Genomic DNA, 23,210 nt, shown 5'->3' with positions numbered 1-23,210 from the left:
GTACCAATCGGGGTTTTGAAGAATATTGGTAGTATTGGTGGGTCACCACAGATCAGACCCACTATAGTCTTAATAGAGATTATGATAGTAGTGGGCCACCAAAGGTGCAGACCCACTGTAGTCCTTGTAAAGATGGCCAGCAGCCATCCGTTGCAACTGTGTGGGTGCTCAATCACAACTGAAGAGTCTTGAGGATAATATAGCAAGTCCATGAGCCACCACTGTGTAGTCAGTATTGATGCTTATTACAAGTGCCTGAGCCACCACTTGTGCACTTACAATTTTTTTTTTTTTTGCAGTATTCTTAATCAGTCCCTTGCTGAATTAGCAACACACATGCAAGCACTAACGCAGTCATATAATCTCTGAGATTTGATACATAAAGTACGACCAACAGACCAATATGTGCTGTAAAAAGAATCCCTACTATTTACCTAACTTGGATAACTGGTGTCTATACAATTGCAATTTTACAGCATAAGAATGCAATAACGAATGTAAGGAAACATCATTATAGTAAAGAACATGATAATACAAACAACATTTCTAGTAAGACAGGCTTCACAAAAATAATAGAAATAAGCATATACAAGAGTATTACAGGAATTATAAGGAAATAAATGAAAAATGAGGGTATCAATAGAAACATCAACTAGACACATGAATGTAACAGAATAAATAATGTCTGAACATCTTCATAAAGTAAAGAACACGGTACAAAAACAGAGATTAGGTTTGAGCATAACAGTGTTCCTCATCATAGTGAACGCTGCCTAGTATTAGAAGGAAAAAAAGTTCTACCAAATGTATCTTATCAGATAAACAAAAAGAGATAGGAAGAACACAGAGACACAAGGGTACACATAAACATATCATAATAACGCAAAAGGAAAGGACAGGATCTGTTTTCAAGTGTAAATGCGTCAAAGTGTAAGTGTAACATTTGATACTGCAGTACTTGTGGTGTGCATTTTATACCTGTGTTTCATTTTTATTTTTCCAATAATATCCTACATATTCATGGCTCCTTTACTTTCAACCGAAACTACTTCATTTCCAACCAAAACTTCATTTAATTCTCGCAGACCTCTCTTACTTCAACATCTGTTTCCGCAAAAATCCTACCTAAGCATGCTATCTGTATTTATACCTTCAACCAGTGCTTATACTTCCATTTTTTCTTACCTCATCATTCGTTTCCACGAAAATCCCACCTAAACCTATTGTCAGTATACCGTACTTAAATCTGTTTATTTCCTCTTTCAAAATAATTGTTTCTCATTATACAATACACTTTGGCCAGACCGTTTCCTTATAGCTTCTCAATGCATTTCATCACAACTCATTTTCTTATATAGCAAACCCCCTCTTAAGCTAACTTAAATCTACTGAGCTCAGATACATAAACTAAAGAATGAGGCAATGCGGCAACACAAAAAAATTAACACAAACAACAATGACAAAAATGCAAATTGGCAAAGCAAGCAGCAGCATATCTAAATTAGTAAAGCAAATGAGACATTACACCTAATATAAGGCAACATGCAGCAAACAAGAAAAACAAATCAGTGGTAAAACTGGTTTAGCACAGTAATACAATGTAAAATTCAGTAGGACACTGCCTAACAAATAGCAGCAGCAAATACAATAACTTATACCTAAACATGACAAAGCACAAGCAGAAAAAATACTACTGTAAAGACAGCAATGCAGATAAGGGAAAAATATGTGTGAGCTTACAATAGCAGCCGGCCGGAGTGGCCGAGCCGTTCTAGGCGCTACAGTCTGGAGCCGCGCGACCGCTACTGTCGCAGGTTCGAATACTGCCTCGGGCATGGATGTTTGTGATGTCCTTAGGTTAGTTAGGTTTAAGTAGTTCTAAGTTGTAGGGGACTGATGACCTCAGATGTTGACTCCCATAGTGCTCAGAGCCATTTCAAACATTTTGAACAATAGCATGTGTGCACTTGTGATCATCAAAACTATGCAAACGGCCAGCACAAGGAACAAGATCTATACTACCTCCCATGTGAAATGCAATGGTTCTATGTCACTTATTCTACCAAAAAATAAAAAAAAATACCAAGTTCTTGAAAAGAAAATTATGTTTGCGGTTCCTGTTACTAGTCCCTTCTCCTTCTGGTTAATCTTTCCTTTCCAAGTGCTCGTTTTTTAAAAACATGGATCATAAAATTATTCTTTAATGGATGTGTTGACAGAAAGTGTTCACATTAGCATATGTACTAAATTTTATACTATAAAAGCAATGCTGCAGTGCAGCTAGAAACCAGATATCGAATAAAATAAACAAATATGCTCAAAGCAAATCATAAAAATATTCAATAGCCATGTGCCATTTCATAAATCAGTAGAAATTCCCTCAACTCTCATAGAGAGACACTTGTCATAATCAGATGTGTAAACACAGGAATATTTCTCATCATTTCATAAGCATTTCAGTAAATAGGACAAACTTCCAACTCCAATGTGTAATCATATGTTTTCAAGTGTAGTGTACGTCGTGTTTGTGGTGTGTTCTGCAAATAAATGTCAATATCGAGGTTAATGGCCTCTCTTTTCTACAGGTATGCGAACGCTTGCAGGAGTGCGACGAGCTTCAAAGCGGCTGAAGTGGACCAGTAAAGTTGGAAGGCAACACAACAATGGGTATATTTCAACGCAGCTAGCGCGCAGCCCATCCCAGCAGAGCATTACCTCAAGCTCACATATACTCTTTAACAAAATATTTACGACAGCAGTTTCAGCTACAATGACAGTTTCATACAAATAAAAAAATTGCACAGGTTGAAAAATTACAGGAGAAGTATTCAGGAACGAAATCTCATCAACAACATTATTTTCATTATGGCAGCAACACCAGCAACCGTTAAGAAATTGTCTCGAATGAAAAACAGCCCACAGTTGCACTAATTATGTTTATTCTAAACCTTGACCATGGTTTATGCTATAATAATATAGACTTCTTCAAAAGTCCTAAAAAGTGATCCAAAGAACATCTGGACCAGTAATACAAGCTATACATAAACTTCTAAAATTACGTATGTGATAACATATTATTTACATAAGCTTTTAAAAATGAATAATATCTTATCCCAGCGGCTGCGTCAAGATCAATAAAATAACCAACAGACATAAGCCTGTTTCGATCATAAGTAAAACTGCATATGGCACCGTATGTCCTCCGCCACTACATCTGTTATACTAGGCGCATGGTCGTCAAATGTGCTACACCCTGTGCACCATAGGTGGCGCTTCCCACATTGAGCTACATAGCACCGTTTATCAGGAAACTAGTTGATATCTACGATAAAATATTAATAACAAGCCTGCAAGTGCAACTGTAGGACCATATACTTATTAATACGACTGTCCAACAGTTAAAATGCTGTTGCAAATTGAAAAAATGGTTCAAATGGCTCTGAGCACTATGGGACTTAACATCTGAGGTCATCAGTCCCCTAGACTTAGAACTACGTAAACGTAACTAACCTAAGGACAGCACACACATCCATGCCCGAGGCAGGATTCGAACCTGCGAACGTAACAGCAGCGCGGTTCCGGACTAAAGCGCCTAGAACCTCTCGGCCACAACGGCCGGCCATGCTGTTGCATACGATCATTAATGTGGTCAAACATTAACAAATTCATACAACAAAGTTTGCGTCACTGTTTAAAGCATCATTCAGTTGGGCACTAGTGGTGGTTCGATTGTACCACATTATTATATGATTATTTGCGATAAACTACTATTTTAGGACAATTCTCCAGTAGGAAATTGTAAAGAGCCATGAGCTGTTGTGTTAACATTAGTTTGTGTTGAGACCGTTATGTTAATGTGCCTTTCATTGTCTTGTGCCATGTTACCGCACTTATGCACTAGACTGCTATTCGTAGAACTATCGTCTATCATTAGTAGTATGCCTATGCACAACGACTAGGGTCGGCTGGCAGAACTAGCCCTATAAGCTGTTAGAGCGTATAATGTAAGCTGGAGTTATATTAGCATATAATAACCCCGTTTCTGAATGATGCTTTAAATAGTGATGCAAACTTCGTTATAATTTGTTAATGTTTGACCACTTTAATGATCGTATGCAACAGCATTTTAACTGTTGGACAGTCGTACTAATAAGTATATGCATTCAGTTGCACTTGTAGGCTTGTTATTAGTATTTTATCGCAGATATAAACTATTTTCCTGATAAACGGTGCCATGTAGCTCAATGTGGGGAGCGCCACTTATGGCGCGCAGGATGTAGCACATTTGACGACCGTGTGCCTAGTATAACTGATGTAGTGGCGGAGGACATACGGTGCCATATGCAGTTTTACTTATGATCGAAACAGGCTTATGTATGTTGAAGTTATTTTATTTTTTTTATCTTGAAGCAGCCGCTGGGCTAAGACATTTTTCATTTTTAAAACTTATGTAAGTAATATGTTATCACATACATAATTTTAGAAGTTTATGTATTGATTGTATTACTGGTCTAGATGTTATTTTGATCACTTTTTAGGACTTCTGAAGAAGTATATATTATTATAGCAGAAACCATCGTCAAGATTTAGAATAAAAATAATTAGTGCAACTGTGGGCTGTTTTTCATTCGAGACAATTATTAGTAACAGCGTCCAAAATTTTCCGTCGGCATTCTGGCAATCACATTCATATATACACTCACTTTTCATAGCTCTTAAAGTACAATTTTTGGTTTCCAACATTCTTTTCCACAATCCAGAGTCCCTAGCCCCTACTCATTATTCATTGCGTCATTACATATATACATATTAGTCGGTACTTCTTCAATATTTTATCATAATAAAGATGTAGCATAATCATATTCCTCATATAGTATCACCTTATTGATCATAACCATGTCTCAATATCATAATACACATCATTGTCGTAATAATATCATCATAACACATCAATCAAATCTCAAAATCGTCATAGCTTCCTTCGATAATCTCAAAACCTCTAAAAATGCTCTGATTGTTTAAATAGTGTCATCTACCTCAAACATACTTCAAAAATCACGATCCCATGCAATGTACATCACTCAAAGCTCTCGCAGTATCACAGTGGTTCCGAAAATATGTGTGCACAGTTCATAAAATGCAGACAAAGTACAATTTCATAAATGCAAAGTAACCCAACTGTGTAATTACGTAGACACATGTCAGTCATGTAGTGAAAATATTCATTTCTCTCCGACCAGATAGCTGTGTAATTCTATGCTAGAGAAATATGGTACCGATATGTAAAACTGTATAAGCAAATACCATATTAGCTAGGGCTCCTCGAACTTGCCGCAAGAGTGGTGCACAAACTGGCATATCCCCTTGAGGGTTAATGTAATTATAAATCAGATCTTACAGATTAAATCTACCGCATGAAATGTATCACTAAATACCTTCTCTGTATCATTGTAGTCCAAAAATATTTTTAATAAAGTTTCAATTACAAAACGTAATCACTCAAATGCCTGTCATGTAGCGCTAAACTGTACTTCTTGCTGTAAGAAAATTTCTGTCATCGCTTAACGGTAAAAATGTGCCAAGTGTCGTAGTTATCGTCTTTCATAAGCAATGTTCTCCAGAAATCAATGTACTTACCTTGTCATACTCAAAAGTAGAGCGCTATGCGTATAGACGTGTAGTTATTACGCTTATTGCCGTCACCTTGAAGGTATTGTACTCTAATTATTGTTGTGTTACAAAATAACTGTCTCATTGTAACCATGCCACAGAAGTCATTAACAAAGCGTGTTTTACTTTCCAGAAGTGCGTAGAAAAACTGTGCAGACATGAAATAGACACAGCGTTAAAAGAAGTAATGAAAATTGTGTCACTCATTAGTAGCGTCGTAATATTATCGTGTAACTGTCAAACAAACCAAATACTGTGTAATCTGTGACCTCTCAGAAATTACTTTAATTAAAAATGTCTTTTCAAGTAAACCAAATGTTGCAGTAAAACCTCATTAACAGTATATGTTCCAAGAATGTGATCATTATAGTAGTAATGTCATGTAACTGACTAGCGAAAATGTACTCACAGTAAGACTATGTCGACTGTTCCCTATAAAAGTGTACTCGTAAAGTCTTAATATTTTCCATAGGTTCTTTATTGGATAGTTAACTTCAAAACGTCGCTGCATGTTAACAGTTTCTAAATGTGACAAAGCGTAATAGCAACTTTAAGTGAAAAATTTTATTGCAAGGACTGAGTCAGAAAACAAATTATCTCTCAATTAACGGTTTTACATGAGAAATGTGGTGTAATCCTTTACTTTTCTTAGTGAGCAGAGTTTCAACGTCAACGCAATTGTTGTTGTTGTTGTGGTCTTCAGTCCTGAGACTGGTTTGATGCAGCTCTCCACGCTACTCTATCCTGTGCAAGCTTCTTCATCTCCCAGTACGTACTGCAGCCTACATCCCTCTGAATCTGCTTAGTGTATTCATCTCTTGGTCTCCCTCTACGATTTTTATCCTCCACGCTGCCCTCCAATACTAAATTGGTGATCCCTTGATGCCTCAGAACATGTCCTACCAACCGATCCCTTCTTCTAGTCAAGTTGTGCCACAAACTCCTCTTCTCCCCAATCCTATTCTGTACCTCCTCATAAGTTATGTGATCTACCCATCTAATCTTCAGCATTCTTCTATAGCACCACATTTCGAATGTTTCTATTCTCTTCTTGTCCAAACTAGTTATCGTCCATGTTTCACTTCCATACATGGTTACACTCCATACATATACTTTCAGAAACGACTTCCTGACACTTAAATCTATACTCGATGTTAACAAATTTCTCTTGTTCAGAAACGCTTTCCTTGCCATTGCCAGTCTACATTTTATATCCTCACTACTTTGACCATCATCAGTTATTTTGCTCCCCAAATAGCAAAACTCCTTTACTACTTTAAGTGTCTCATTTTCTAATCTAATTCCCTCAGCATCACCCGACTTAATTCGAATACATTCCATTATCCTCGTTTTGCTTTTGTAGATGTTCATCTTATATCCTCCTTTCAAGACACTGTCCATTCAAGACATTCATTCGGTATACGTCGGATCCTGTAAGGCCATTGTAAATCAGAAAGAATTTGTGACTCATATGTTTCTTCTTATGTGATAATGAATGGGCCTTAATGAGAACTTTTTGACCAATGTGTAGTTTCTATTGCATTTGTCTTACTGTGTAGTTCTCTTCTTGTGTCTGCAGGAGAATTTATATTTTTAATAGCCAAATCAATTATGTCTTTATGTCGAAGTTTACTGTACTCAGAAAAGGTACAAGCTCTCTGATTCTGCTTGGTGGTTCCTCATTCTTCAGTACAAGAATAGGTGGTAAAGCAGTGCTTCCTGTGATAATAAAGTCTGCAAAGCTTATTAATTTCTTGCTTAATGCGTTCAGACAGGTTAAAAGGTAGAGAAACAAATACAGATTTGATTTTACAATTTCCAAGCATGCGTGACCAAATAGCAGATCTGAAAGGTGGTCCATTATTTGAAATTACCTTGTCAACATATCCAACTTCACGTAAGAAATTTTTAACAAAGGCGTTGGGCATGAAACGTCCAGTAGCATTACATAAGCACTTAAAATAATAAATATCTAATTAGTTTCAGAAGCGACTGCGAGATACTTAGTGCAAACCCACATTCATGCCACAGCTACTTTACTCATGACAATACAGTACAAAAATAAGAAACTACAACTACAAAGGAAATTCCATACATACAGAGGTAAACAATAACTAATTTCTAATCATGCACTGATTATTTAAACTATAAGGAAATCAGAAGATTATAGTGAGGTATCCTCGGCTAAGGGATAGGTGAAACAACCTCTTTAATTATTTTTTTAATACTTACCTACAGAATTTTCCCTGACAAAGACAACTCAGCTTAACCTATTCGTTTATTACCAACAATATACAAGCCCAACGGAATCTCACTGCTATACATTGACAATATGACTTCCAGTTAACACAAAAGAATGGTCCTGAACTGCAAGAAATCCTAACAATAACACAAATACAAAAAATATGAAATTAAAGAAATATGCAACTACCTCCATCTGTTAATTGCCTAAACTCATTTCAATCACGAATCCCAACAGTGAAAACCCCATTCTTTTTCATAAGTCACTTACCTCACAGAAAATCTTCATAACACAAACTACAGCAATTACAGCCAGCTAAATAAAAAGATTCTAACTACTACAGACTCTAACTACTGGGAGGCATATGGTTAGCGAAAGAAAGATTTTGTTAAAGAGCAAACAAAGTATTTAGAAAATTTTAACTTATTCATGTGACATCCAATTCCAAAAATTATATAGTTGTCAATTATCCCACTGCCCAAACGTTATCAACCAATCGTCCATCATCATACATTTCCATGGGTATTTTCTTGTAAACACATCGTTTCCTCTCATTTACACTGCACGTCCTCCCAATATAGAGTCTCCACTAAGAATATCATGTCCATACACTTCCATATTCACTCGCTCTGACTGCTAGTCCGTCCAGCAACCACAGAAACGTCTGCCGATGGCGCAGAGCGCTGTCGGCGATATTAACTTTTTTTTTTTAATTTTTTTTCTACATTGTCCGGAGGTCACGTCACTTTGGGTTTTTGTATGTTATCGACGTGCACACCAGAGGGCGATCAGGTTATGTTACTGTTAAACAACGTTTGATCTTGTTGTGGCACAGTTTTTGTCTCTGTGAAGTCTGATACATTCTAAATTGAAGTATGGTAGGAGATGGACGTATTTAGTAGCGCTGTATGGCCATGTCAATGTATTTGTTGGATGAAGAAAGATTGATTGTAAAGGGCAGCAAAGATGAGTAAGATGAATACATCTCGAAGCGAAGAAAATATACATTTGGAATAATGTCATTATTTTTGGAGAGAAGTTTGAGGTGAGACTGCAGCACTGCGCATTTTGCTTGTCAGACCAGATGGGTAAACCTTTCGAAGTATAGGGTCGTGGTCCACGAATCTCTTATGTTTCTAACGTTTCGTCCAAAACTGCGCTGAACATGTTCAGGGGCGTTGCCCTTCTTTCAGTCTTGCCTGTATGCATAAACGGTTAATATAGTATCATTAACCTATCAACTATGCAAGGCTCAGCGGAGAAGCAAAGCCTCTCAAGACGTTCAGCGTAATTCTGGACGAAACTTTAGGAACAGAAGAGTTTCGTGGGTCACGGAAGCTTTTCCAGCAGTAAATATCAAACATGTTATCCTGTGTTACTTTTATTTGATCGACTGAGTCCGGAGAAGATGATGTCGGTCTCTGAAAGCGGATAATCTGTGCCGCTTGCATTCTCCCATCTCGGGCTAGACTCAAAAACAGCATTAACTGGCGCCTTCTCGTCCAGCCTCTGCAACTGAAACCCAAAGTTAATATCCCAACTCACCCCTTCCGCATTGTCTGTGCTTGCGTCTAAGACAAAGGCCGGACTGTCGGTGCGGCCAATCACAAACACTCCAATTACAACATCCCCCTTCCCGCCATCCCCCTCTCCCCACCCCTACCAACCCCCATGGCGGCAAGTCCCACGTCCACGATGCGGCTGAAGCCGACTTCAAGGCCCATAGCTGGAATGGTGCCGCTTTTCACTGTCAGACAGAGAATCACTTTCCAATTAGTCTCGCACAATACAGCTGAGCTACCCGTGACTAAGGCAGGCATTTATGGAATGTCAGCTTCACGATAAAGCTATTAAAAGAAATTATTGAAGAACCATTACACCTGAACCTCGCAGCCACTCATTTATTGCCTGAAAACAAAACTGAAACTAAAATGGAAATCAAACTGCATAAATTCAACTGTCCTTAATATCAATATACAGGGTGAGTCACCTAACATTACCGCTGGATATATTTCGTAAACCACATCAAATACTGACGAATCGATTCCACAGATCGAACGTGAGGAGAGGGGCTAGTGTAATTGGTTAATACAAACCATAAAAAAGTGGACGGAAGTATGTTTTTTAACACAAACCTACGTTTTTTTAAATGGAACCCCGTTAGTTTTGTTAGCCCATCTGAACATATAAACAAATACGTAATCAGTGCCGTTTGTTGCATTGTAAAATGTTAATTACATCCGGAGATATTGTAACCTAAAGTTGACGCTTGAGTACCACTCCTCCGCTGTTCGATCGTGTGTATCGGAGAGCACCGAATTACGTAGGGATCCAAAGGGAACGGTGATGGACCTTAGATACAGAAGAGACTGAAACAGCACATTACGTCCACATGCTAACACCTTTTTATTGGTCTTTTTCACTGACGCACATGTACATTACCATGAGGGGTGAGGTACACGTTCGACGGGCGTTTCATAGGACGTGGAGGGCGCATAAATTGGCCAGCCCGTTCTCCTGATCTTACACCTCTGGACTTCTTTCTGTGGGGTACGTTAAAGGAGAATGTGTACCGTGATGTACCTACAGCCCCAGAGGATATGAAACAACGTATTGTGGCAGCCTGCGGCGCCATTACACCAGATATACTGCGGCGTGTACGACATTCATTACGCCAGAGATTGCAATTGTGTGCAGCAAATGATGACCACCACATTGAACATCTATTGGCCTGACATGTCGGGACACACTCTATTCCACTCCGTAATTGAAAACGGAAACCACGTGTGTACGTGTACCTCACCCCTCATGGTAATGTACATGTGCGTCAGTGAAAAAGACCAATAAAAAGTTGTTAGCATCTGGACGTAATGTGTTGTTCCAGTCTCTTCTGTACCTAAGGTCCATCACCGTTCCCTTTGGACCCCTACGTAATTCGGTGCTCTCCGATACACACGATCGAACAGCGGAGGAGTGGTACTCAAGCGTCAACTTTAGGTTACAATATCTCCGGATGTAATTAACATTTTACAATGCAACAAACGGCACTGATTACGTATTTGTTTATATGTTCAGATGTGCTAACAAAACTAACATGGTACCATTTAAAAAAAACGTAGGTTTGTGTTAAAAAACATACTTCCGTCCATTTTTTTATGGTTTGTATTAACCAATTACACTAGCCCCCCTCCTCACGTTCGGTCTGTGGAATCGATTCGTCAGTATTTGATGTGGTTTACGAAATATATCCAGCGGTAACGTTAGGTGACTCACCCTGTACAACTGAATGAGAGGATGTGACCGATTAGGCCGCCGCCTCGCACTTTAACTGCCTTGTACTGTGGGGCCAGCCCCGTTTGGAGCTACAACCACGCTGACTTCGTAAATGTGACGTCCAGCTTTCTGTGCACGATTGGGAGACCTCTAGTAATATGCGCCCGCACTTTCATTCATTTCCATCGAATTGTGTTTCTTGTTTTACCTCATGACTAACAAGCTTTCGTAGACAAGTATGTACCAACACCTTTTACAAATCACGTAATAGAAAATACTTACCTACAAAGTGGTTCACACGAGAGTCGGCCGCACATCTCAAATTGATTACCCTATTCCACCCGATCGTTGAAACTGCCGCACTGTGCAACACAAATATTGGTGCTTGCACGTTATACACTACTGGCCATTAAAATTGCTACACCACGAAGATGATGTGCTACAGACGCGAAATTTAACCGCTCGGAAGAAGATGCTGTGATATGCAAATGATTAGCTTTTCAGAGCATTCACACAAGGTTGGCGCCGGTGGCGGCACCTACAACGTGCTGACATGAGGAAAGTTTCCAACCGATTTCTCATACACAAGCAGCAGTTGACTGGCGTTGCCTGGTGAAACGTTGTTGTGATAGCTTGTGTGAGGAAGAGAAATTCGTACCATCACGTTTCCGACTTTGATAAAGCTCGAATTGTAGCCTATCGCGATTGAGGTTTATCGTATCGCGACATTGCTGCTCGCGTTGGTAGAGATCCAATGACTGTTAGCAGAATATGGAATCGGTGGGTTCAGGGGGGTAAAGCGGAACGCCGTGCTGGATCCCAACGGCCTCGTATCACTATCAGTTGAGATGATAGGCATCTTATCCGCATGGTAGTAGCGGATCGTGCAGCCACGTCTCGATCCCTGAGTCACCAGATGGGTAAGTTTGCAAGACAACAACCATCTGCACGAACAGTTCGACGACATTTGAAGCAGGATGGACTATCAGCTCGGAGACCATGACTGCGGTTACCCTTGACTCTGCATCATAGACAGGAGCGTCTGCGAAGGTGTACTCAACGACGAACCTGGGAGCACGAATGGCAAAACGTCATTTTTTCGGATGATCCAGGTTCTGTTTACAGCATCATGATCGTCGCATCCGTGTTTAACGACATCGCGGTGAACGCACATTGGAAGCGTTTATTCGTTATCGCAATACTGGCGTATCACCCGGCGTGGTGGTATGGGGTGCCATTGGTTACACGTCTCGTCACCTCTTGTTCGCATTGACGGCACTTTGAACAGTGGACGTTACATTTCAGATGTGTAACGACCCGTGGCTCTACCCTTCATTCGATCCCTGCGAAACCCGACATTTCAGCAGGATAATGCACGACCGCATGTTGCAGGTCCTGTACGGGCCTTTCTGGATACAGAAAATGTTAGACTGCTGCCCTGGTCAGCACATTCTCCAGATCTCACACCAATTGAAAACGTCTGGTCAATGGCGGTCGAGCAACTGGCTCGTCACAATACGCCAGTCACTACTCTTGATGAACTGTGGCATCTTGTTGAAGCTGCATGGGCAGCTGTACCTCTACACGCTATCCAAACTCTGTTTGACTCAATGCCGAGGAGTATCAAGGCCGTTATTACGGCCAGAGGTCGTTATTTGGGTAATAATTTCTCAGGATTTATGCACCCAAATTTCGTGAAAATGTAATCACATATCAGTTCTATTATAATGTATTTGTCAAATGAATACCCGTTTATCATCTGCATTTGCTTCTTGCTGTAGCAATTTTAATGGTCAGCAGTGTAGCTCTACAGACAAATGGTTACGGATGCGATACGAAAAAATAAAAGAAATATAAACACCAAGTGTGTCCAGATAACTCACAGTGGATACTGGAGAACGACATTGATTTTAATGAGCACAAAAGCACAAAGCAACTCTTTATCGATGCTGTAGGAGAGTACCATTGAGCCGGTTTGTTGAGGCGGGAAAACGTGCGCTCTTAACGCGGCCTGCCGACCATCCGGGTTACCTACACGTGTCCGCCTCATTTCATAACGTTTTCCACGGCCGCAGCAGTTATTTGATCCGAGCGATTGATTCCAGTGAAGGCACATTTAGTGCAGTAATCGAACGCAACCGGCGCTAATTCCGCTCCGCGCCGCCCGGTCACAGACACTGCCTAACGGCGTGGAACGGCCGGCGCTGCGTTGCGTTGCTCTGCTCGCACATCAATCTAAATCCCGACGCCCGCACCCGGCGCTTGCTGCTGTTTCCGCCGCCGTTCGTCCCCGCCGGTCCCGATTAGTTTTAATTCCCCTTTTGTTTTTGCCTTTTTTTTTTTTGAGCCGGCACTTTTCTCTCCGCGGGAGTTCCGCGGAGTTTTCCTTCCGGCCGGCGCGGGTGCTCAGAAGTTTTTCCTCGACATTAATCTGGCGCGCAATACGCCCGTTCGGTGTTGGCGGCCGACGACCCCGCCTCGCAGGAACGATGCTCAGCGCCACCGCTTGCCTGGATTTTCACGACCATCTTCGTTCACTTCATCTGCTTGTGCTTCTAAATGTTCGACAGAATACGAGGAGTGTGCCGGCAGTAATGGAAAATTTGTTGTGACGTCTTCATTTAACTGGTGTACCGCGGGTGGACAAAAATATGGAAACGACAAAAACTACAACACATCACTACGTCCAATACTGTCTAGGTAACCCGTTGGCGTTCAAAACAGCTCCTACTCGTTATAAGTACACATCCTGTGTGGTTTTCAAGAGAATGGGCCATTTATCCTTGACACACACAGTGGTTACGGTTACTACAAGCCACACCACAGGTTGGGAAACGGAGCCAAATTTCTAGTAGTTTACTGTCGAGTTGAGATTTTCACACACAAATGTTTTATTCATATCTTACAGAAACTAGCAGTACGGCAATAAACAGCCTTTTAAATATGCCGCTAGCGGCAATCAAGTAATTTATAGTAATACAACAATTTTTTAAAAAAATTCTTTTTTTTAAAAAACAGCAACCTTTCAAAACGGCTAACGGCAATCAAGTAATTTACAGCAATGCAACAGTTTAAAAATTTCTTTTAACAACGGCAATCAAGTCATTCATAGCAATAAAACAGTTTAAATTAAAAAAAAGGCACAGAAGCTAACAGTACGGCAATAACAGCCTTTCAAAACACGCCGCTAACGGCAATCAAGTAATTTACAGCAATATCACAATTTAAAAAAAATTCTTATTTAAAAAATCACAGAAGCTAGCAGTACGGCAATAAATATTTCAAAACACGCCGCTAACGGCAATCAAGTAATTTATAGCAATACAACGGTTTAAAAAATTTAAAGAACATTAGTAAACAGGCTACTAAAGTAAATACAGAGCTTTGTTAATAAAGTACGGTGAGGTAGTGAAGCTACCAACACCGCCATTAAAAAAAAATCAAAGGTCTCAGCAAACACACGATTAATGGCAATAAAGGAATGGAGGAATTTAAAAAGCTTTTAAACAAAAGTGTCGTGGAATATCATTAGAACATAACAGATATGACGGACCCGTGTAAGGCGGCCACAAATCACCCACTCAGGGATGCTCAGGCTAGGCAGAATACTGACCAATTTAAATACGCCGGTAAACACAGTTGCCACTCTCAGGCTGGTCACTGCACCGACTTTTAACCAGCGAAAACTTGTAATAAGATGGTTTACCTTGCTGACAGCGTTAGAGCTAACCTCGTGCACGGAAACATTACATCCCACAGTCCTGAATGCGCGACCACATGATCAACCAACAAGAATAATTTACTCATAACACACGACAGAATAGCGAAACAATTAAACTGCCTAAACTGCACCTCCCATCGGGCAGTAACGAGAGGAGGAGGAAAGATCACTGTCTTCAATTACACCGGTGCCGGGGACAGGAAACCCGATCGCCGGAGGCCACAAGGCAGAAGAGACACTGGTTACGCAAACTTATTACTTAGTGATTAAACCTTCCACTAACTTAACTTGCAATTATGCTCGAACAGGCAGTACACGACCTCCGATGGCAAGGATCCACACATCCGACCGCGCACGCGTCGCCAGTGTACCCAACACGCCACGGTCACGCGACAACACGCTCTGTCACCAGAGTTCACGTCTTCTCTGCAACGTTGACGGGTAGTGACCGCTCCTTCATGTTAGGTGTCTCCTTTTTAAACTCCAGTGTTGAAACGGAGGACGTAAAGAGGCTTGTTAACGTCCCACCAAGGTGAAATGAACAGCAACTACTCGTGGGGCGATTCTGTATACAACCAACCCGCGGGGAGCTCTTCTGCCAACTCTCCCCGCTCGTTACACACAACCGACATACATCAGGTGGCGACTCGGTGCAACCGACCACGCCTGGTCCGCGCTGGCGAGCCACACTCCCTCCATTGTTCACCAGACTCTCTCCGCGCACGCCCCTACTTCTGCGCCACAATACGAAGTTACCATCGGTCAAAGATCTCACTTCCTGCATAGCAGTTTCCCGGAAGCAAACCGCAGATATCGATAGCAGAGGGAAAAGACAACCAAGCAGCCACTTAATGACAGACAACATATCAAACAAACATGTCAGGGGAAGAAAAGGAAAACCAATGCAATTTAAACACAAGGTGTAGCACGAGGCGATACGCGGCTCAATCCTATTAAACAGTGGCAAATTCAGGTAACGATGATACATGTGGGTAGCGACCACCCACCCGTCTCTCTGAAGCAGACAAAGACTTAGTAATTTTGAATTCTGGTGATTGTGGTGGCCAGGGGAAATACGACAATCCATGCTCGTGCTCACAAAAGCGGTTCTGGAGAGATGCGAGCTACGGGAACAGGGGCACTTTCGTCTTTGATCACAGCGTCACCATTGGTGAACAAACGTTATACCGTGGGATGAACCTGATTAACTAAAATGGCCATATAATCCTTGACAGTAAACCATGGATCGGCTGCGCAAACCATCACCGAATTCTCACCATGTTACATTCTTACGACATAAAATCGGCCAGGAGTTGGAAATAGAGTGAAGCAAGATACATCTTACCGAATGACTTTCTTCCATCGCCCCGTAGTCCAGTTTTTGTGGCTTCAGTACCTTGTTTGACATCAGTGATGAGCGGCATTTACATTGCAGGCCATTAAAATTGAAACACCACGAAGATGACGTGCTACAGACGCGAAATTTAACCGCTCGGAAGAAGATGCTGTGATATGCAAATGAGTAGCTTTTCAGAGCATTCACACAAGGTTGGCGCCGGTGGCGACACCTACAACGTGCTGATTGGTTCAAATGGCTCTGAGCACTATGGGACTCAACTCCTGACGTCATTAGTCCCCTAGAACTTAGAACTAGTTAAACCTAACTAACCTAAGGACAACACACACATCCATGCCCGAGGCAGGATTCGAACCTGCGACCGTAGCGGTCTCGCGGTTCCAGACTGCAGCCCCTAGAACCGCACGGCCACTTACAACGTGCTGACATGAGGAAAGTTTCCAACCGATTTCCCATACACAAACAGCAGTTGACCGGCGTTGCCAGGTGAAACGTTCTTGTGATGCCCCATGGAGATGCAGGATGCATGATGCTTCATGGAGAAATGCGTACCATCACGTTTCCGACATTGCTGCTCACGTTGGTCGAGATCCAATAACTTAGCAGAATATGGAATCGGTGGGTACAGGAGGGTAATACGAAACGCCGTGCTGGATCCCAACGGCCTCGTATCACTAGCAGTCGAGATGACAGGCATCTTATCCGCATGGTTGTAACGGATCGTGCAGCCACGTCTCGATCCCTGAGTCAACAGATGGGGACGTTTGCAAGACAACAACCATCTGCACGAACAGTTCGACGACGTTTGCAGCAGGATGGACTATCAGCTCGGAGACCACGGCTGCGGTTACCATTGACGCTGCATCACAGACAGGAGCGCCTGCGATGGTGTACTCAACGACAAACCTGGGTGCACGAATGGCAAAACGTCATTTTTTCGGATGAATCCAGGTTCTGTTTACAGCATCATGATGGTAGCATCCGTGTTTAGCGACATCGCGGTGGACGCACATTGGAAGCGTGTATTCGTCATCGCCATACTGGCGTATCACCCGGCGTGTTGGTATGGGGTGTCATTGGTTACACGTCTCGGTCACCTCCTGTTCGCACTGACGGCACTTTGAACAGTGGACGTTACATTTCAGTTGTGTTACGACTCTTGGGTCTACCCTTCATTCGATCCCTGCGAAACCCTACATTTCAGCAGGATAATGCACGACCGCATGTTGCAGGTCCTGTACTGGCCTTTCTGGATACAGAAAATGTTCGAGTACTGCCCTGGCCAGCACATTCTCCATATCTCTCACCAACTGAAAACGTCTGGTCAACGGTGGCCGAGCAACTGGCTCGCCATCTAAGCTCTGTTTGACTCAATGCCCAGGCGTATCAAGGCCGTTATTACGGCCAGAGGTGGTTTTTCTGGGTACCGATTTCGCAGGATCTATGCACCCAAATTGCGTGAAAATGTAATCACATATCAGTTCTAGTATAATATATTTGTCCAATGAACACCCGTTTATCATCTGCCTTTCTTCTCTGTGTAGCAGTTTTAATGTCCAGTAGTGTACATCAGTGATGAGCGGTTTTGGAATCCCAGCTCGTCCTGCAGTTCCCTGCTTATGGACATCTCTTCGTGTTGCTTTGGTGCTGACAGGGCTCTCGAGTGCGACATCACTTCTGCCGTGACTTTTGTAGCTGTGGTCCTCTTATTTTCATCACAATCCTCTTCAATGACCATCTTTAATGATCACTCAACACACGCTTTCATCCGCGTTGCTCCTTAGCGGGTGATGTTTTTCTGCATTCCCAGTATGCGGTATAAGTCTTGGATACAGTGCCTCTCGAAACATCAAACAGTTCGGCTATCTTGTTTACGAAAGCACGCACCATACGAGGACCAACAATCCATCCATGTTCGAATTGATTTAGCTCCGACATAATGCACTCACAACTACACAGAACATTGTTCTGACCACAACAGGCACTCGCAAAGTTTTGATAACATTCCATAGTTGCCTTTTGCTGTCAAACACAACAGCGAAACTTCAGACTTGGCTAACAGTTCCTTTTATGTTCAATAATCCATTTCTCTCAGTGTTTCCTAATATGTGTCCAACCCCTATAGTCATACCACATCTCTCATTCTGTATAAAGCCGCACTCACAGTCTGTACTGAAAGTGACGATTTTCTCTGTTTTTCAAGCAAACTCTTGAATCCTGTTTGGAAAAATCAGATGGCCACTATTTTGTCCACTCTTCCAAATCCATTTTAACCTCGTATGCATCCTCAGATTTTTGTTTCCGAAGACTGTTGTCCTTAGGACCAAAAAAGTGAAATTTGGAGAGTATTATTACAGTCTGTACTGTGGATGGAGTACCGCAAAAAATGGTTCAAATGGCTCTGCACACTATGGGACTTAACTTCTGAGGTCATCAGTCCCCTAGAACTTAGAACGACTTAAACCTAACTAACCTAAGTACGTCACACACATCCGTGCCCGAGGCAGGATTCGAACCTGCCACAGTAGTGGTCGCGCGGTTCCAGACTGTAGCGCCTAGAACCGCTCGGCCACCCCAGCCGGCGGAGAACCACAGACTAACTTTATTTAAGGATCACAATTTGTTGCCAAACAGGCGTGTCATGATGAGTTTGATTAATTTAATGTGTCTAAATGTGCGGCTTGCTGCAGGTAATAAATCCACGGTTGGAAAGTCAAGAATACACATGGCATGTCATACCGAATACCAGTTACCATGATATCTTCTTCTGACCGGTGGATCTTACACTCTTTGGGTCTTGGAGTAGACATGAAACTATTCTGATTCGAAATCTCACATCCATATTTCGTCTCCTAGCATCAAGTCTATATAAAAAATTAATTTGTGTTTGTTGGATTCTAATGCTTCAGCATATCAGAATGCACTTGCTTCCTTTTTTCCTCCATCTGGTGTCCACATTGAATTACCAATTTATTGGTGTCCGCTTTTGAATTACCAACTTTATACAGGCTTTCTGATACCCGAAGATTTTCATCACTTTCTATACGAGATTATGCTCGCACTTCAGTGATGCACGAAGCTCACCAGCTTTCAGGTGACTTCCTCGACAGTCAGTTGGGCAACTTGATGACGATTCATGGTAATGGACGCAGCTGACGGTCCCCTTGTACCGCTTTTTATCTACTCTACAGCATTAATTTCCCCTTTTGTAAACTTCTTAAAGCCTTTGAGAACGTTGCTCCTAATAGTGATAGCATTTGCATGCACATTCGCTTCAGATTGTAGCAGACCTTGCAATCCTCCTTCGTTAAGGACCCTGTGGCAGGTTGTTGCTTCTTCTTGGAATCAGTTATTAACCTTCAAAAATAAATTGATAGTAATTTGTATCAAGGAGGAGTCACAATTCGAATGATCAGTGCCAGTAAATAAGTCAAGACCATTTTCGCTTCACTTTGGGTACAGACCTCGTGTCTGTATATATGATATCTAGAGTGTATCTACTGATTCATCTATAACATGCGTTATTTGTTTTCTTCACGTATGGTAACGTTTACAGAACAGGTGCTAGCCACAAGTAAGTGTGTGAATGGTGCCATCACCCGTTTATCTCTCGTCGAGTCGGTCTAATAAAGACTTGGAACGACGTCAGATCATTGGCAGCCTCTCAAGTGATACATCGTGACACCAGTCGAAAAACTGCTAGGGATATCCACAGCAACTGTATCTATTGTACTGACAGAATATGGAGGAAAACTGCGTCTTCAAAATACAGTGTTTCAAGAAATCACTGTCGGTTAGACGGTCAATGAGAGAGCACCTCGAGTTCCTACATCTACATCTACATGTACATACATACTCCGCAATTCACCATACGGTGCTTGGCGGAGGGTACCTCTTACCACAACTAGCATCTTCTCTCCCTGTTCCACTCCCAAACTTCCTGCTGCTAATAAGGCGAGTATACCGTTCCTTTGTTATATATTTTTACCAGCTACAAAAAATGGCTCTGAGCACTATGGGACTCAACTGCTGTGGTCATAAGTCCCCTAGAACTTAGAACTACTTAAACCTAACTAACCTAAGGACAGCACACAACACCCAGCCATCACGAGGCAGAGTTTACCAGCTACAAATAGGAGCAACTTATTTTCAGTTATCTGTGTAGTTAGTAGGATATTTTTGTAATTTATTGTGTGTTTGAATGCTTACTAGGCACAACCTTTCATTTTAGTAACAGTGTAGCGTACAGTACCACCGTTGTTATCGATCCTTGTATCGACCCTCATATTGTACAGGCTTTTGTTTGTTTGGTTAGGATAGCTCAGTGTCAGTTAGACTGTCAGCGAGAGAACACCTCAAGTTCCTGCTGCTAATAAGACGAGTACACGTTCGTTTGTTACATATTTTTACGAGCTTCAAAGAGGAGCAACTTCAGTAATGGACAGGAACTGTGATTGCTGTGTACAGATGTGAGCTGAGTTGGCGACCCTTCACTCACAGCTCCAGGCAGTGTTGGCTTCCGTTACACAGCTTGAGGCTGCTGCCAAGGGCCATCACTGGGCTGTCGGACGCGGGGATGAGAGGGACGTCGAGGACGTCCCACATGTCCCCAGATCAGTCCATTGCTGTGGTCGCCCTGGGTACTGCCTGCACTGAGGTGGACCCCTCACCCGTGGTCGAATGGGAGATCATCCCAAAGTCTGGCAGGTAGCGAAAGACTTTCTGATGGGCCGATCGTAGGGCCTCCCCAATTAGTTTGACGAACAGGTTTCGGGTGTTATCTGTGGCTTGCGAAATCTCTGAGCTGGCTATAGTCGTTCCCACTTTTCCAGAGGAAGTTTCTATGCTCGCAAGGTCTGGCAATTTACAGAGGGAGGGTTTGCTGGTAGTTGGGAGCTACAACGTTAGGCGCTTAATGAGCCCCTTAGGAACATGGCTGCCAAGGAGGGGAAGGAAGCCAGTGTGCACTCCGTGTGCATACGGGGAGGGAGTCATTCCAGATGTGGAAAGGGTGCTTCCGGATGCCATGAAGAGTACAGGATGCAGCCAACTGCAGGTGGTGGCTCATGTCGGTACCATTGACGTGTGTCGCCTTGAATCGGAGGAGATTCATTTCGGGAGGCGGAGCTCACCATCTGCAACATCATAGATAGGACCGACTGTGGCCCTTGGTGCAGAGCCGAGTGGAGGGCCTGAATCAGAGGCTCAGGCGGTTCTGTAATCGTGTAGGCTGCAGATTCCTTGACTTGAGCCATCGAGTGGTGGGTTTCCGGGTTCTGCTTAATAGGTCAGGAGTCCACTACACACAGGAAGCGGATACACTGGTAGCGGGGGCTATGTGGAAGGGACTGGGCGGTTTTTTAGGTTGGAGAGTCTCAGGAAGCCACAAAAAGGACGTCTGTCTAAAAGGGAGCAGGTACGTAAAACACAGTAAGATAGTTGTAGAAACGATTGGTATTGTAGTTGTAAATTGTCGTAGCTGTGTCGGGAAAGAACGAGAAATCCAAGCCCTAATAGAAATCACTGAAGCTCAAATAGTTATAGGTACGGGAAGCCAGCTGAAGCCGGAAATAAGTACAGCCGAAACTTTCTCAAGTGACGTTAGAGTGTTCAGAAAGGATAGATCAAATACTGTTGATGGTGGAGTATTTATTGCTATCAGAAGTAGTTTACTTTGTAGTGAAATTGAAGTAGACAGTTCCTGCGAAATATTATGGGTAGGGGCTATACTTGAAATCGGACTAAACTATTAATTGAATCGTTTTACCGACTCCCCAACTCATAAGATATAGTTGTTGAACAGTTAAAAGAAAACTTGAGTCTCATTTCATATAGGTACCCCACTCATGCAGTTATAGTCGGTGGTGACTACAATCTACCCCCGATATGCTGGAATAACTATACGTTTAAAGCCGGCAGCAGGCATAAAAGGTCATCCGAAACTGTACTGAATGCTTTCTCAGAAAATAATTTCAAACAAATAGTTCATGAGCTCATTCGAAGCGTAAATGGTTGCGAAAGCATACTTGACTTCTTAGCAACAAATAATCCTGGACAAATCGGCAGTATCTACAACGAAACTCTGCCTCGGAATCTGGCAGAAAACCCAAAGAGATTCTGGTCATACATAAAACACACCAGTGGTAAGACGCAATCAATACCTTCACTGCGCGATAACAACGGTGAAGTCACTGATGACAGCGCTACTGAAGATGAGTGTTTCCGAAACTCCCTCACCAAAGAAGACGAAGTAAATATTCCTGAATTCCAATGAAGAACGACTGCCAGGATGACAAAAATAGAAGTAGATTTCCTCGGTGTACTAAAGAAACTTAAATGACCTAATGAAAGCAAGGACTCCAGTCCAGATTGTATACCAGTCAGGTTCCTTTCAGAGTATGCTGATATAATAGCCCCATATTTAGCAATTATACACAACCGCTCGCTCACAGCCAGATCGGTAGCTGAAGACTGGAAAATTGCTCAAGCCACACCAATAACCAAAAAGGGAAATAGGAGTAATCCGCTGAATTACAGGCCCATATCTCTAACGTCGATTTGCAGTAGGGTTTTGGAACATATACTGTGTTCGAACATTATGAATTACCTCGAAGAAAACGATTAACTGACACATAGTCACCACGGATTCAGAAAATATCTTTCTTGTGAAACACAACTAAATCTTTATACTCATGAAGTAATGAGCGCTATCGACAGGGGATATCAAACTGATTCCACATTTTTATATTTCCAGATGGCCTTCAACACCGTTCCTCACAAGCGTCTTCTAACCAAACTGCGTGCCTATGGAATATCGAGACTGGATTTGTGATTTCCTGTCAGAAAGATCACAGTTCGTAGTAATAGACGGAAAGTCATCGAGTAAAACAGAAGTAATATCCGGCGTTCCCCAAGGTAATGTTATAGGTCCTCTATTGTTTCTGATA

This window comes from Schistocerca nitens, chromosome 2 (assembly GCF_023898315.1).
Source record: "Schistocerca nitens isolate TAMUIC-IGC-003100 chromosome 2, iqSchNite1.1, whole genome shotgun sequence".
In the NCBI taxonomy this organism is placed as follows: Eukaryota; Metazoa; Arthropoda; class Insecta; order Orthoptera; family Acrididae; genus Schistocerca; species Schistocerca nitens.
This window is presented reverse-complemented; position numbering follows the sequence as displayed.